Here is a 14,684-nt window from a genome sequence, read left to right as displayed (position 1 = left end):
TATCCATATACTTTGAAACATGGCTAACCTGTAATTATGGAAAGAACAAATACAGTCATATCACACGATTCGGCATAATACATTAGTTGTTGATTTTTGGCCAGCTTGAGAAATGAAGAAGAAAAACCACCAACTTGGTAAAAATAAATTAGCTAAGTAAACATTGCCCAAATGCATGTTTGAACCAAAGACAATGACATTAATTTAATAGTAAGTACATATATATGCATGTGTAAATACACACATATATGTTGAATGTAATGCTATCATTTATGGGATTCTCATTCTAATCTCATAATTGAATGCAACTGCTGATCTTATCTTACCCAACACTGTAATTTTCAAAGTTAAAAATAAACACTGAAAGCAAGAATAGATCTTTTATGTTTATGTAGGAGAAGCTACACATGAAAAATATCAGCGTGGTGTTATTGGAATGTAAAGACTTTAATGAAAGCTTAGGTAAAACTCAGCAAGTCTCTGAGGAGATTTCCAGGAATGAGTGATTCTTTGCTGGAGGAGACTCCAAAATCAGATTCAGTTACCTAACTAAAGTGCTTTTTCAACTAATTATGCACTGGTATCATGCTCATGCTGATGTTCAATTTTATGCAAAATACAGAATGCCAGTCTTGCTCACAGTGAAGTCACTGGCAAACCTTGCTGTGATTTTAATGAGTTCTGGATCAGACCTAGCTATTTAAAGATATGTTTTAAGGTCCAGCTTCTGTTCTTAGTGAAATCAATGGAAATTCTCTCACTGGCATCAGATGGGGAAGCACAGGGTCTAAATTAGATTGGACTAAAATAAATTGTATGAAGATTTAAGAAAGAAGTATTCTAATTAGACTTAAGTGAGTAATCTTATATAACGCAGTGTAACAGATCTCTGAGCAGAGCAACTTGAGCTAATAAAACACATAGAGAAGGAAAAAATACGTTTCTTAACCTGTTAAGCCTTATCTTTGGGGAACAACATATGACAAAAACCCCACAGAAGAACAGAAGAGTAACCCTATAGAAGTACCTTGCTTAGAGATTTCTTTCTGTAGTCCGGTCCTTTACACTTAATGTAAATAATGTCCAATAGTTGTCACTACATGATTCTTTTGCAGCGATCACTAAACTAAGCCCTGAGCTGGAGAGGCAAGTCAGTGGGACATTTTGCTGCCCAAAACCTCAGATGAGTAAACGCAGTGGTAGAAAGGAAGCTAGCAGCAGGAAACCCAGGTGTCTGGATTTCCAGTGTCCAGACTGCACGGGGGCCTCGGGGGTACCCTCCCACCCTTCCTTTCACCTGCCCCTTCTGTTCGGGGGTACAGAGTCTCAAACAAGTCTCCCTTGCATTTCCTAGGAAAATACTCTGTCCAGGGATGGAGGAGCTTCCCTCTGGCTCTGCTCCTTGTTGTAAACAGAAATCATTTTGCCTTTTTTCACAGCACAGTTGTCTTTGTTCTCCCATATGGTCTCTTAAGCCAGAACCTTTTCTTCTGAAACTGCTCCAAGAACTGTGGGGTTGAAAGATGCCTTTCTGAAAGGGAGCTGCAAAGAAGCAGCCTGTGCCGCTCTGAGGGTCTGTCTGCACACCTGGGGCTCGATGGCATGTCCCTGGAGCAGGAGGCTACTTGTGAAGTTGTCCCTTGCTGGGGCAGGTGCTGGATCCTCCCAGGGATAATTCCCAATGAAACACCACTGAGAATCACTTCTGAGCCCTTCCCGGATCTAAACTCAGCTCAAGCGCTCACCGTGCTTGCAGGAGCAGGCGGCAATGGCACAGAGGAAGCCCGACAGGGTTTCGGGGGGGGGACGGGGGGACAGCGACCCCCACCACTCGGGGAGCCTCGGATGGGAGGCAGAGGCTGAGCCCCTGCCCAGCACCGCCCTGGGCAGCTCAGGACCGGATCTCCAGCCCTTCTGGCATCTCCACACGCCACTCAGAATGGGGGGACGGAAGAGGCTACAGGGAAGCCCCTCGGCGGGGAGGCTGTCCCCGCTCCGCGGCCCCACAGCTCGGCAGCATCCCCGTGGCTCCGGGCTCCCTCCGGGGCTCTCCCCTCCCCAGGGAAACAGCGGTAGACGGTGCAGAGCAGCGCGGAGCACGTTGCCCAGGCTCCTCCGCGGACGCTCCGGCCGGACAGCGCGGATGCGCACGGCGGAGAAACCCTCCTCGGGCCGGGCGGGCATCCGAGGGGAGAGCCGGGCCGGGAGCGAGCGAGCGGAGCTCCGGGCGCCAGGTGCCTCCTGCCCCGCGGCAGCACGGCCCGGGGCGGCAGGGGCACCCCGGGGCACCCCCGTCCCAGAGCCGGCCCCACGGAGACCCGCCTCGCAACTTCCTTGCGCCCTCCCTGCAATCTTCTCGCACCCCCTTCGCGCGCTCCTTGCAGCCTTCTTGCACCCTCCTTGCCACTTCTTTGCACCCTTTTTGCACTCTCCTTACAGCTTTCTTGCATCCTCCTTGCCATTTCGTTGCGCTCTCCTTGCACCCTCCCTGTATTTCTTTGCACTCTCCAGACAATCCCCTGCCCCCTCCTGCCCCTCCGCAGCGCCCAGAGGGGAGAGCGAGGTGGCGGGAGCCCCCCGAAGGGACGACCCCGACTCCGGCACCCGCTCCCCCTCGCCTCCACCCGCCCCAGAATGGCAGCGACCGCCGGTGCCACCTACCTACGAGCAGCCCGGCCAGCCACCAGCACCGGACCATGGTGGCCGCTCTGTTTCCTCGCCGAGCCGGCGGCAGGAGAGGCGCGATCGCCGCCGGTGCCCGCGGAGCTCAGCGGGGCGCGGCGCCCGGCGGCGCAGCCATGGGCCGCCCCCGGCGCTCCGGTGCCCGCGGCGGCGGGACCCCGGCTTCAGCCCGCCGGCGGGAGGCTGAGCGCGGCGGGGCAGGCTCCAGAGCAGTCGTCCTGCTCGGCCCCAAGCCTTGCGAAGGGAGAAAAAAAAATATGTATTTTTTAAATAAAACACCACAACCCACCCCGCCTTCGCTGTGGAGCGCGTCCCCCCGGCTGCTGATAGCTTTAATGGAGCTTGGCAGCCACAGGTTCGAGTTGCCAGAAGAGGTGGAGACTCCGCCGCCTGCGCCCCACATGCGGCCGCGCACCGCACACGCGGGGGAGGAGGAGGGCTGCCCCGCTGCCGGCGGACCGGGGCCGGCACCCCCGCCTCGGGACCGGCACTTTTTCTTCAGGGAGCGGCACTTCTCCCTCAGGGAGCGGCACTTCTCCCTCAGGGACCAGCCCCGACGGCCGCCCTGGCCATGGGGCGCCATGGCTGCGGCGTGCCGCTCTGCGCCTCAGGGGCCCCCGCGGCGGGCCAAGCCGGGTGTCACCCCCGCCTCGCCCCCGCCCGCGGCCGTGGGGCTGCCCCGGCTCCCCGAGGGCTTGGAGGCCACTGTGGGGGCTTGGGCCAGCTCTCCTCGGTGGGGTGCTGTGAGGGGATCATCCCCCTGTCCCCACGGCCTGGCCCTCCTGTCCGCCGCAGGCCATGGCTCTCTCAGACCTGACAGCCCTCCTTTATCTTCAGCCTCGGCTGCCAGGGTCATCAAGGGCCTAAAGCCCTTGGAAACCCCCTCAACATCCCACACTGAAAAAATACAGGACCCTTTGAAGGCGTCTCTGAAGTACCTAACCCCAGACAGCGCTCGCCCAGGGCCCTTGCGCTCACGCCGGCCAATTCCCTTTCCTTTCCGTTACCCAAACGAGGCCTGCGGGACAGAGCCGTGATTGATAAGGGGCTTATAATCGGCTCTTGGCACCAAGCTAAGTACAAATCTGAACTTAGACATGTCTAGGACAAAACAACGCTTCTCCTTGCCCGTATTGATGATTAGCAATGCACTGGAAACTAAGTGTTGGCTGAAGGTGAAGCCAGTTCGTTCGCTGCCCTTCAAAGACAGTAAAATGACGTGTGCCCGATAATGGAGGGAGTGGGTTGCCTCAGGAAGCGGTGAGGGGAAGAGACCGTGCTGTGATGGCTCTGACAGTCTAACACTTAGGCCGGTGTCAGCACTAAAGGTTGAGGTTTAGTGCCTTCTTCCGGACTGAAAAACTAGGTTCGGTTTTTGCAAATGAGGCAAAGAAATCAAAATACACGTACACCCTCAGCAGAACCCCAGGACCCTGCAAACTCACTTTTCCTAGTGAAACTGGCTGTTTCACTGGGTAAAGGGAGACTTTAGGGGGAAAAAAGCTAGTCTTCAAGTTCACAGCAGTAATCCTGTGGATTGCAATGAGGAGAAGTCATCGAGGCCTGATTCTGCAGTCACGTATTTGCTGAGCAGAGGCTTCAGCATGCTGGGGTGAGGTCTCAGTGCAGTGAGACTTTGTCAAAAATAACGCATAACATCTTTAATGCAAAGTAGGACAAACTTATCTGTCATGGGTGCATAAAGAATGAAAGTTTAATGATACTTGCCAAGATAAAAATAACAAAGCCCATTTGTAATGCAGGCACTGCTTTTTTAGCTGATGTTTTTATCTCTTTCTGTTTCTCAAATTCCCCAAACCAATCAGTCTCGGTAAATGTCCAAACCACTGTGGTTTTATTATATTTACAAATACATAAATTATCAAATGCATAGGCAAAAAAGTTGTCCTTTATAATGATGCTAGAGAGAAAGAAATAACTTTGCAAGAATTTACCTTTACAAGGCAGGACATACTCTTTTCAGACATAGTCAACTGAATCTTCTACCAGTAACAAACTTCGATTTTGGCTATGCACTTCTCGTATGACACTTCCAACCTCTAATGCTAATCTCCATATTTTTTTTGAGTGTTTTAAGAGCATTTGTTTGAGGATGGAATAGAACCAAAGCAGAGTAGTTTTTACACAGGTGTTTGAAAATTTTAATAATCATATGCAAACCATCATGAGCTTTTATCATATATCAGACTAACAGGGCATAGCAATAGATTTCATTCATAGGCTTCTTTCAACTCTGCAGCTCCCAAGGGACCTTATCAAAGTAACCAAGTTATAAGCACTTTTTCTTTGGAAGAATTCCTCCTGCCACCATTGTGTTGCAGAGCTGCCTGAGCACAGCAATGCAGCTGTTTCGCAGCGCACCGCCCCGGGAGGATGAGAAGAGTGCCACAGCCTGTTAGAAATACCGGGAGGATTTAGACAGGCGATCGAGTCTTCCAACCTGGAAGTCTGCCAGGACATCAGGCTTAAATTCTCAACTCGTGTAAAAATCGCTGGGTAATCTTCAGCTCCTGCAGAGGACCAGCAATGTAAAAATGCCTATGATTTTTATTATCAAATAATTACAGACTACCTGCTGGGCAAAGCACGTGGAGGGAGACAAATGATTGCAAATAGCCTGTAATTCCAGCAGAACTGTGTGGCCTGATTTACGCAAAGTGAATACAAGTTGTTCCTATTCTGATTCAGGAGCACTTTACTCATGGTGCTGTAAATACTAACACAGCTGCAGGCTAACTGGGAACCCGACCAAGGTGTTTTTACATTAGCTATGCTTCACTTGCCTGGCACCTTGTGTAATATTCATTCCTGTGCAAAACAGGTACAGAATATTTGAACTCAGAATCATGCACTCTTGTCAGCAATACAGGGCAATGAGTTGCCTAGCCCCTGAAGGCCAAATATTTTCTCTTCCCCTTGCCAGGCTAGCAAGGATAGGCAACCACACATGAAGGCAGCAGGCCAGGAAACCAAAGATTAATAAGCCAACAGCTCTGAAAATACTGTTTGTCTGAAGAAAGGGATCCTCTGAGTAGACACTCGGGTCCCCAAAAAGCCATGTCCATAAGCCATAGCAACTCTGGTTCTGAAGTTCAGTCTGTACACAGTAATACCAAGGGATATAATGTTTGCTGAGCTGAAAATACGGGGTGACCTGAAAGTTCTGAGTATGTGCATTTACAACTAACGTTTACTGTGTAGAACCACTTGCACTCTATTTCAGTTTCAGGGATGTATTTTATGGGGCTATGGGAATTAATATGCCCTAATAAACAGCTTTCTAGGATAGCCTATATGTTTAGGGACAAGACTACTGCAAAAATGTTAGTGAAAGTACAATATTAAAAAAAATCTTTCTTAACATTCAGACTCTGTTTTCACCCAGGTAATTTCAACTGCTATGGATGATCCCCTGTGAAATGTTATTCTGCATCAGGATAGAGTTTAAAAGCATAGCCAACATCTTTCTCAGTGCCTGTGAATGACTTCCAATCTACGGCTTCTTTTGTCAAGTCTCAGCCAAGAATAGATGGAATCAAATAATAAATCCTAGTTTCGGGGGGCTTGTGGGAGAAGAGCTAGGCATCCCTCATGGCGAGAACTTCATTGAATCTCACTGGGAAACTCTGGAGGGAGCTATATACATTTAACACTCTGACTCACCAGATGGACCATGATGCAGAGTTGGCAGGTGGGGACAGAAAAAAGATATAAAAAAGCTATAAAAAATAAACAAACCTGGAAAGGATTCTTGAATTGCTCAGAAAAAAAAATAAATATAAGGTGCAGATTCTATTTCTTTCACTTTTAAATAAAAACAGTTAATATGTGCAGAGGATTCTTCATCAGAAATACAACGTACAGAGCCTTTATTCATTAGGTCTCATAACATGGCCACAGGAAGATAGCATTATCTTCCCCACAGGGCCACCAGGACCAGGGATGAGACGTTTTGCTCAAACAAGTAAATGGTGTCATCAGTGCCTGTCTCAGGGCATCTCCCAGCTATAATGTGCAGTAATGAGTACCCTGTTTCGCTCAGTCCAGCACAGAACAGTACTTCCCTGCTGTGCAACGTACTGTATTATTGCCACACTCTTCACCATTGGTAAAGAAAACCTAACATTGCCCTCCCTGATCACCTCTCATTTCTTACACCAACCTGATCTCAAGCAGGTAATTTCCTCTTGCTTTTTCATGATTGGTGACAGCCTATTTGGACTCTGCCATTTGAGGCTGCTGGTGGATACAGACAGAGATGCTGGTGTTTTGGTTGCCTTTATGAGGCACCTGAGATGAGCACCTTCTGACAGTGGAGCAGTGAAGGAAATATCACCTTCCTTTAGCCTGTTACTTTGCACTATTCACTGAGAAGTAGCATTTGAAAAAAATATTGCAGAGTCATACAGCACATAACCAGTGCACTTTACAGAGTAACAATAGGAAAATGGGAATAAACCTTCCAGGGTACCTGGCTCAGTGTATGTATTTATATGCTAAAAAGCACTGGAGTATTATTTACATGCTTAGCTGGGGTTTGTCCTTTCTAGAGAAGTCTGGACTGCTACCTGTTATACTTGGCTCGTGATGATTTAAATAAGAATTTATAGACCCTAAACCATCTGCAAAATGTCCCAGTTCTTCAAGGCCAATGTAAATGCAATGAGGGGGGAAAACCACAGAAAGAAAAGGTTAACAAGGTTTCTCCTTGCCTCCCCCTTGGCACATTTTATAATTAACTTTATAATGTCTGAGAGCAAAGGTTTGAAGCAGATAAAGCTCCCACATCCTTGGAGATAATTGCAACAGTTTGTGTAGAACATTACACCAGAAGCAACTTTGTTTGGTTTCGTTGCACTGCAAGTTGTTGAGAATATGTGCACTGCAGGGCACTGTGGAGCGCTGCCTTCACATCTCAACATGAAAGCAGCTTGCTGTGATTTATATCATCATGCTAATCAGGAATGCGCATTAATTCAAGGTCCCTTTTGGGGCTAGAAGAAGGAAGAATCAAAAATGGCCCAGCTTTCTATCTTGTGCAAGGTGCCACTGTTTTCCAAAGTGTGAAGGAATTAAGTGTGTCATTAGTTTTTACAGACACTTTAAAAGGCAGCTAGAGGAGAGATCTCGCTGCATGCTGCAGTGAGAGCCACAGGCGACAGAACCTTCTTCTGCCCCCAGACTCTATCAGCATTAAGGAAATCTAAAATTTAAATAGATCTTGAAACTGTAGCCCACATTTTCTTATGAATGACAGATCCTTCCTGCCCTCAGTCCACCACATTTCTCCAAGCCTGAAAACTGACGCTTCCTTCTTAACAGCAAAAAGTGGGAAAGACGTTTGTGGTCTGGTGGTTACACCATGGGGTTGGAAAGCAGAAGAAGTGTTGTTTCACATCTGGGCCAAGTTTCTCGTTCACCATGGACTTGATCCTGCCAGATACTGAGCACCCATTGATTTTTCAAGGCCAAGCCTTCACACAATTCATGTGAGTCCAAGTTCTTGTTCCAAAGCAAAAACTGGGCCTGTATTCAAAAAAATTGGTGCTGATTCTGTGGTTATGCTGCTTCCTTCACAATCCCAGCAGCCCAGCATTAATTTCCATTCTCCCTTCTAGTGGCATGAGAGCTGGGACAGTCATACTCCAACACTTGACACCTCCAAAGCCCTGATTCCTCATTAAAGTTTCCTTTTACTCCTCTCCAGGGTTTAGCTTTTTCAGATTAGTGGGAGGTCCTGTTCTCTTCTGTTTCTGCCCATACCCAGGAAGGGAGAAGAATAACAATCTGGAAAGAAATAGCTTTTACTCTTATGAATTGCAAAATCTCCACTAGCTCTGACTTTCGCGAGAGGAGAAGCTACTATAGATACAGACATAGTCTGTGCTGGGACTGGTTTCTTTAGGGCAGCATATGGCTTAGAAGCAACAAGCCAGCATAATCATATATCTAGTCTGATTGCTGGGCAAGTAATAAAACTTCCTCAAGTTTTATTAGTGTTCACCCATTAGGATCGTAGGAATTTAGGTGCTAGTGTCTTATAAATACCTTAGATGCATGATTTTATGTATGTTTTCCATGGACCTTGTGGTGACTGTGAACTAATTCTAAGGTTCTGCAAAAAATAACCAAGAAAAGCAGGTCTATTGTCAGTGACTCCATGGGGGTCCATGAATCCTAAAAGACTGGAAACCACCACTGAGATCAATGGATGGATTATTTAGATTGGATATGGGCCCTTTTTTTCATCCTGACATGTAATCCAATTTTCAGTGTAAGATTTCAATGTAAGAAGTGCCAGTTGCACCACTGCATGCAGAAAACAGCACAGATCTGGCTGACTCCAAAGGTCTGTGGCTCCAAGCATGGCCTCTGCCATTCTGCAAAGACAGAGAAAATAAGAGGGAATAAAAGGGAACTTGGACCATCAATAAAGAAAGGTAAAATAACCATATCTTTGTTCAGTGACTATAGTAACCATAAGCAGCTGTTAAAACAGATTGGAGTGTGTTAAAAATTCAGGCCTTTCTGTGGTCCCTAGTCCAGGGCTGTTATAATAAGGCTTGTTTTCTCCTCGTTAAAACAATCATTTACTCTTTACGTTTAGGAAGATAAATGTTCTCAAGGCACATAATGATATCAGCAAAGATAAATTACAAAGGCCACCAGCCAAATTCATGCTACTGTGAGGAACGCATCGTAAATCGTTGCAGCAGACACATGTCTACTCTAGAAGCGATGTTAGTATGCACCTGCTCACAGCTTGAGACCAGCCCCTTGCATGTTATATTCCTGCAAAGCATGAGACTAATCTTTACAGGAGTCTGCAAATAGCAGCCAAGATGAGTGCCCCAATCAGGAAAGCACTTAACCACTTATTTAATTCTTGCTCTACCCAAAAAGCATTTACGGATATGAACTTTAGTTCAAGGCTTACATGCATAGTATCCTTATATGCCCAAAATATTTTTCCACCATGTGCATTTTTTCCCGTTTATACATGTGCACTTTCACTGCCACTGTTCAAACCTATCACAAAATGTTTGCAAAGCTTTTTTTTAAAGATAGAAGGAAATGATGGAATAAGGGATGTCTTTTGAGTGCCTTGGATTATATAGCACGCTTTCATCTGCGAGTGCCCCGTGGGTACCTGGCTGTTCCTTATGCTTGCCTGTATGTCTTGTTGCACAAACCCTGCTTTGCAGCTCCCTAACAACCACCAACTGTCCCAAACTGCTGACCTATTAACCAAGCAAACTCTGCTAAATATTGCCATGTGTAAGTGTACTACTATTTTTCTAATTGCTAAAAACATGTCCTTCCTGCATTCAATAGCCTCTAGAAGAGATTGTTAACATCTGGGTATTTAGCACAATAGAGGCTTTAAACTTAAAGGAACATTGTCCAGGTTAGCCAGTGAATTTGGCCATATGTATTTTTCTTAGATGATTCTTTTCATGTTATCCATGTTACATTTGAAACCGTGAAGCAATGACACTCATGAGGATTGAGTCAGCAGAGAGCATAGTTCATTATAAAAAGAATAGACCTGAGGGAAGATGGATGTAAACTTGGACAGGTGATGATGGATTGGAACTGCTTTTTGACTGGATGTACAGCCTTCTACTGGGAGAATGAGGTGTGGGGAGAACAAAACCTCTCTTGGTATTTTCTGATGTGGTTGTACGGGATGGCTGTGAGCCTTATGACCCAAAAAGTCCCAATCGTTCCCAGCTATTTAGGGATCAGTGTATGAAAGTACACCAGACTGTGTTTTGCCTGTGGCTTCAATGGTGAGGGAGTCCATCTTCATATGGCTGTAAGAATTTTGAAAACTTAATTTTATTTTCCACCACTAATTGCAAGAGGCTTTTTCCTCCTGCTTTTTGCTTTCTGTGGAGGACAAGTCATTTTTATTCTTGTTTCTAGACAGCTTCAATTTCTGCAGTTGTGAACTGGTTTGCTGTTACAGCATTTGTATTTTAGGCATGAAAAACAGATGTCTAGACCCAGTAGTGTTGGGGAGAGAGATTTCTTTGGTATTTGAACTATAAATATGGCAATTTTCCCCTCATCTTATATTTTGTAAGCTTTGTTTTTACAAAAGTATCTAATCTTAAATCAAACTGTGTCTCTGTTTAGTTATACCAGTCCTTTGGAGCCAATACAGTCTATCACATCAGCGACAGTTTTGGTATTCCAAAAACAAGATGATTATAAATCTGAGCTCTGTACCTGTATGTCCCAACACCTTAGGGATACTCTGCATTTACAGAAGCGACATTTAAAAGCCAGTATCTCAGTGAGTTGCATGTGTGCTGTAAACAATGATATTGTCGGGCTCAGGAATCAAGCTTTCACAGAAAGAGGTGACTTCTGCAGCTTTCAGTGTCAGCCTTTCCCTTCTTCTGCATCACCACTGCAGTATCACAGTACACAGCTGCCTGAGTGCATGGATGTTAAGAAGTCACAGCTACAAGAATGCTGGAATCACCTTGTGATGCTGGCGGCAGGAGCCTGCAGCCACAGATGTGCTGCAGGGCAGAGGGGAGACAGAGACCTGCACCAAGACCCCAGCTCTGCGAGTTACTGCCCAGCCTGAAAAGCAGAGCTGACAGGGGGACCTTTGATCCTCAGAAAACAGAAAGTGCAATTGATTCTTTTCACTTAGAAGCATGACTGGTGTTACATTTCCTGAGCTGGACAAGGGTGGTCCAGATGTCCATGACAGATTTTTGCATAAGTACTTTACATTTTTGTTTTTCTAGCTGTTTGCTCTTCTTCCCTAGTTTAAAAAAAACTCTTCATACACCGTTGCTGTTGTTGAAATCACTGACCTAAAAAAGAAGTTACATCAGCCTTTAGTCTTCACTAGTTTATTGGATCTCTGGTTGCTAGTGGGGAAAACAGACAAAATTAGGCAGACAGGAAAAACTGTGGGACAGCTATTTATGTGGATTTTGGGTCATTTTTTCTTTCAAACAAGTTGAAAGTTTCAAACAAGTACAGCCATATGCTGGAAAAAATATGCCAAGTTTTACCCAATCTACTCACAAGTCAAATAATTGGACATATGAACTGATTATTGAACTGCATGTGCATTTTGAACAATCTGGAACACTATTTTTTATGGACCAGATTCCAAATTATTCAGACAATCTGCAAAGAGTCAAAATGCAATAAAAATGTCTCCATCTTTATTCTCTTGCGTGTTTATGTGTCCATTCCATAATCGCTGTGTACACAGAGGTCCCAGTCCTACATGCAGAGAGCTACACAGGATCCCTACAGAGGAGAAACAGGTTAAAGACTAGTTGCATACCTTTAGGTTTCTGTAGAGATGGAGAGATCTAAAATGTAGATCCATTCACTGTTCAGTAAAGAAATCAGAATGCCCTGAATGTGTTTACTGCATAGTATGGAAAATATTGCTGTCCAAGCACAGTGCTTTCTGCCTGTATGTACAAGACATAATAGGATCAACAGCATCTTTGATTATGAAAGACAATGCAACAACACAGGCATGGAAGAAGCTTTTTTTCTGCTTTAGTTAGTAACAATCTCAGTGACTTAAGGTGTGTGATCTAAAGGCATGAACCTGAAAGTGAAAGTTGGTCCTCCTTGGTCTAAACTGGGGTCACATTCAGTTGAAAATGCATCAAGATAGGGACATTACCACAGAGTATTTGCTGTCTCTGTTAGCTGATCCCAGCTTTCTTAGGAGGGAGGAATCTTTTCTGAGTTGCCTCTGAGCCTGAGCTCTGTTTTTTGTCCCTGTAACTAGTTGGTGGCTGCTCACAAGTGGTGTTCCCCGGGGCTCAGTATTGGAGCCAGTTCTGTTCACTATCTTTATCGATGATCTGGACGAGGGGATCGAGTGCTCCCTCAGCAAGTTTGCAGACGACACCAAGTTGGGTTGGAGTGTTGATTTGCTCAAGGGTAGGAAGGCTCTGCAGAGGGATCTGGACAGGCTGGATCGATGGGCCGAGGCCAATTGTGTGAGGTTCAACAAGGCCAAGTGCCGGGTCCTGCACTTGGGTCACAACAGCCCCATGCGATGCTACAGGCTTGGGGACGAGTGGCTGGAAAGCTGCCCGGCAGAAAACTGCCTGGGGATGTTGGTCAACAGTCGTCTGAATATGAGCCAGCAGTGTGCCCAGGTGGCCAAGAAGGCCAACGGCATCCTGGCCTGTGTCAGAAACAGTGTGGCCAGCAGGAGTAGGGAAGTGGTTGTGCCCCTGTACTCAGTGCTGGTGAGACTGCACCTCAAATACTGTGTTCAGTTTTGGGCCCCTCACTCCAAGAAGGACATTGAGGTGCTGGAGTGTGTCCAGAGAAGGGCGATGGAGCTGGTGAGGGGTCTGGAGCACAAGTCTGATGAGGAGCGGCTGAGGGAGCTGGGGTTGTTTAGCTTAGAGAAAAGGAGGCTGATGGGAGACCTTATCACTCTCTACAGATGCCTGAAAGGGGGTTGTAGCGAGGTGGGGGTCAGTCTCTTCTCCCAAGTGACAAGTGATAGGACAAGAGGAAGTGGCCTCAAGTTGCGCCAGGGGAGGTTTAGATTGGGTATTAGGAAAGATTTCTTCACCGAAAGGGTTGTCAAGCATTGGAACAGGCTGCCCAGGGAAGTGGTTGAGTCACCATCCCTGGAAGCATTTAAAAGATGTGTGGATGTGGCACTTAGGGACGTGGTTTAGTGGTGGACTTGGCAGTGTTAGATTTGTGGTTGGACTCAATGATCTTAAAGGTCTTTTCTAACCTAAATGATTCTATGATTCTATGATTCTATGAACTATACATTGGAAGGACTGGCCCCAGCAAACGGCCTGTTGCCATCAATGTGTGTTCCTGTGTGGACTTGACCCAGATTGACTCAAGATATCCTGGTCAGCCAAATATAGTTATTGGTAATAAGTACCTGTTCATCAGCAATATATTAAGAAGAGAGGTAAATATTCTTGAAAAGAAAACCGCCAGCAATCCTCTGCCACAAGTCCCTCAAGCAGAAAAAGCAATGGGCTTTCAGCCGTGCTCACATCTCTAGTATTTGCTCCCCGAATGTCCCAGTAAGTGTTTGTGCACAAACCAGTATATGTGGAGATTAGCATTTACTACTATGCACAATGCAACTGTAGGGACATATCCACTTTTTAAGATCTTTTTAAGCTTGGAAAATGTAAATGCTGCTTAATCCTTTTAGCTAGGTCACTAGGAGGGTGTAAAATTCATATTTCTCATTAAATAAATAAATGTTGCTGGGTATGTAGCCGTACACTCCCTTGAAAAATACCATTCTTTATGCTGGCAGTACCACCTTACTTAATGCATCATTATGCTCAGTAGTGATATGTTTCCTTCTGGAATTTGTATAGGATTGTTTCTTATTATTTCTCTTTGTAAGGCTTCTAAATAAAGGACAACAGAATATAATGGCCTTCATAAATCTCCCCACTGAGCCTTTGAGACTAACGGTTTCTAGTATGCACAGAAATATTTACCTTTTCTGGGCAGCTCCAGGACAAGGACTTGCAGGGTCACAAGGAGGTTAGTGTCAGGTAATCATAGTAATAAAGAATATATTAGTGCAGATCATCATTAAGTAATACTAGAATTTGAATGGCACAGGTTATCACATTTGAATTCCTCCTTTCCTTTTACATCTAAAGAAACACAAAATGCTGAGTGTACAAATATTAGTCCACCTTTCTGACCATGCCCAATCCAAGGCCCACTGAGTTCAGTGGAAAGTCTGCTGTTCGCTTCAGTGGGCTGGGGTCACCCCGTACGCCTGCAAGACACTTACTTCTCTGATAATAAAAATAAGCTAAAACAGGTTCTGAGCCACTTCTGAGTTCGCTTCTGGAATATCAAGCATAAGTTTTCATTCTCTTATTTCTTGATTAATACATTGAACATCAACTTTCTTTGGTCACTTCTAAACTTTAATCAAGGAGAAATGACCCCCCAATGGGCATTTTAAT

The sequence above is a fragment of the Gavia stellata genome, chromosome 20 (assembly GCF_030936135.1).
Source record: "Gavia stellata isolate bGavSte3 chromosome 20, bGavSte3.hap2, whole genome shotgun sequence".
NCBI lineage: Eukaryota > Metazoa > Chordata > Aves > Gaviiformes > Gaviidae > Gavia > Gavia stellata.
This window is presented reverse-complemented; position numbering follows the sequence as displayed.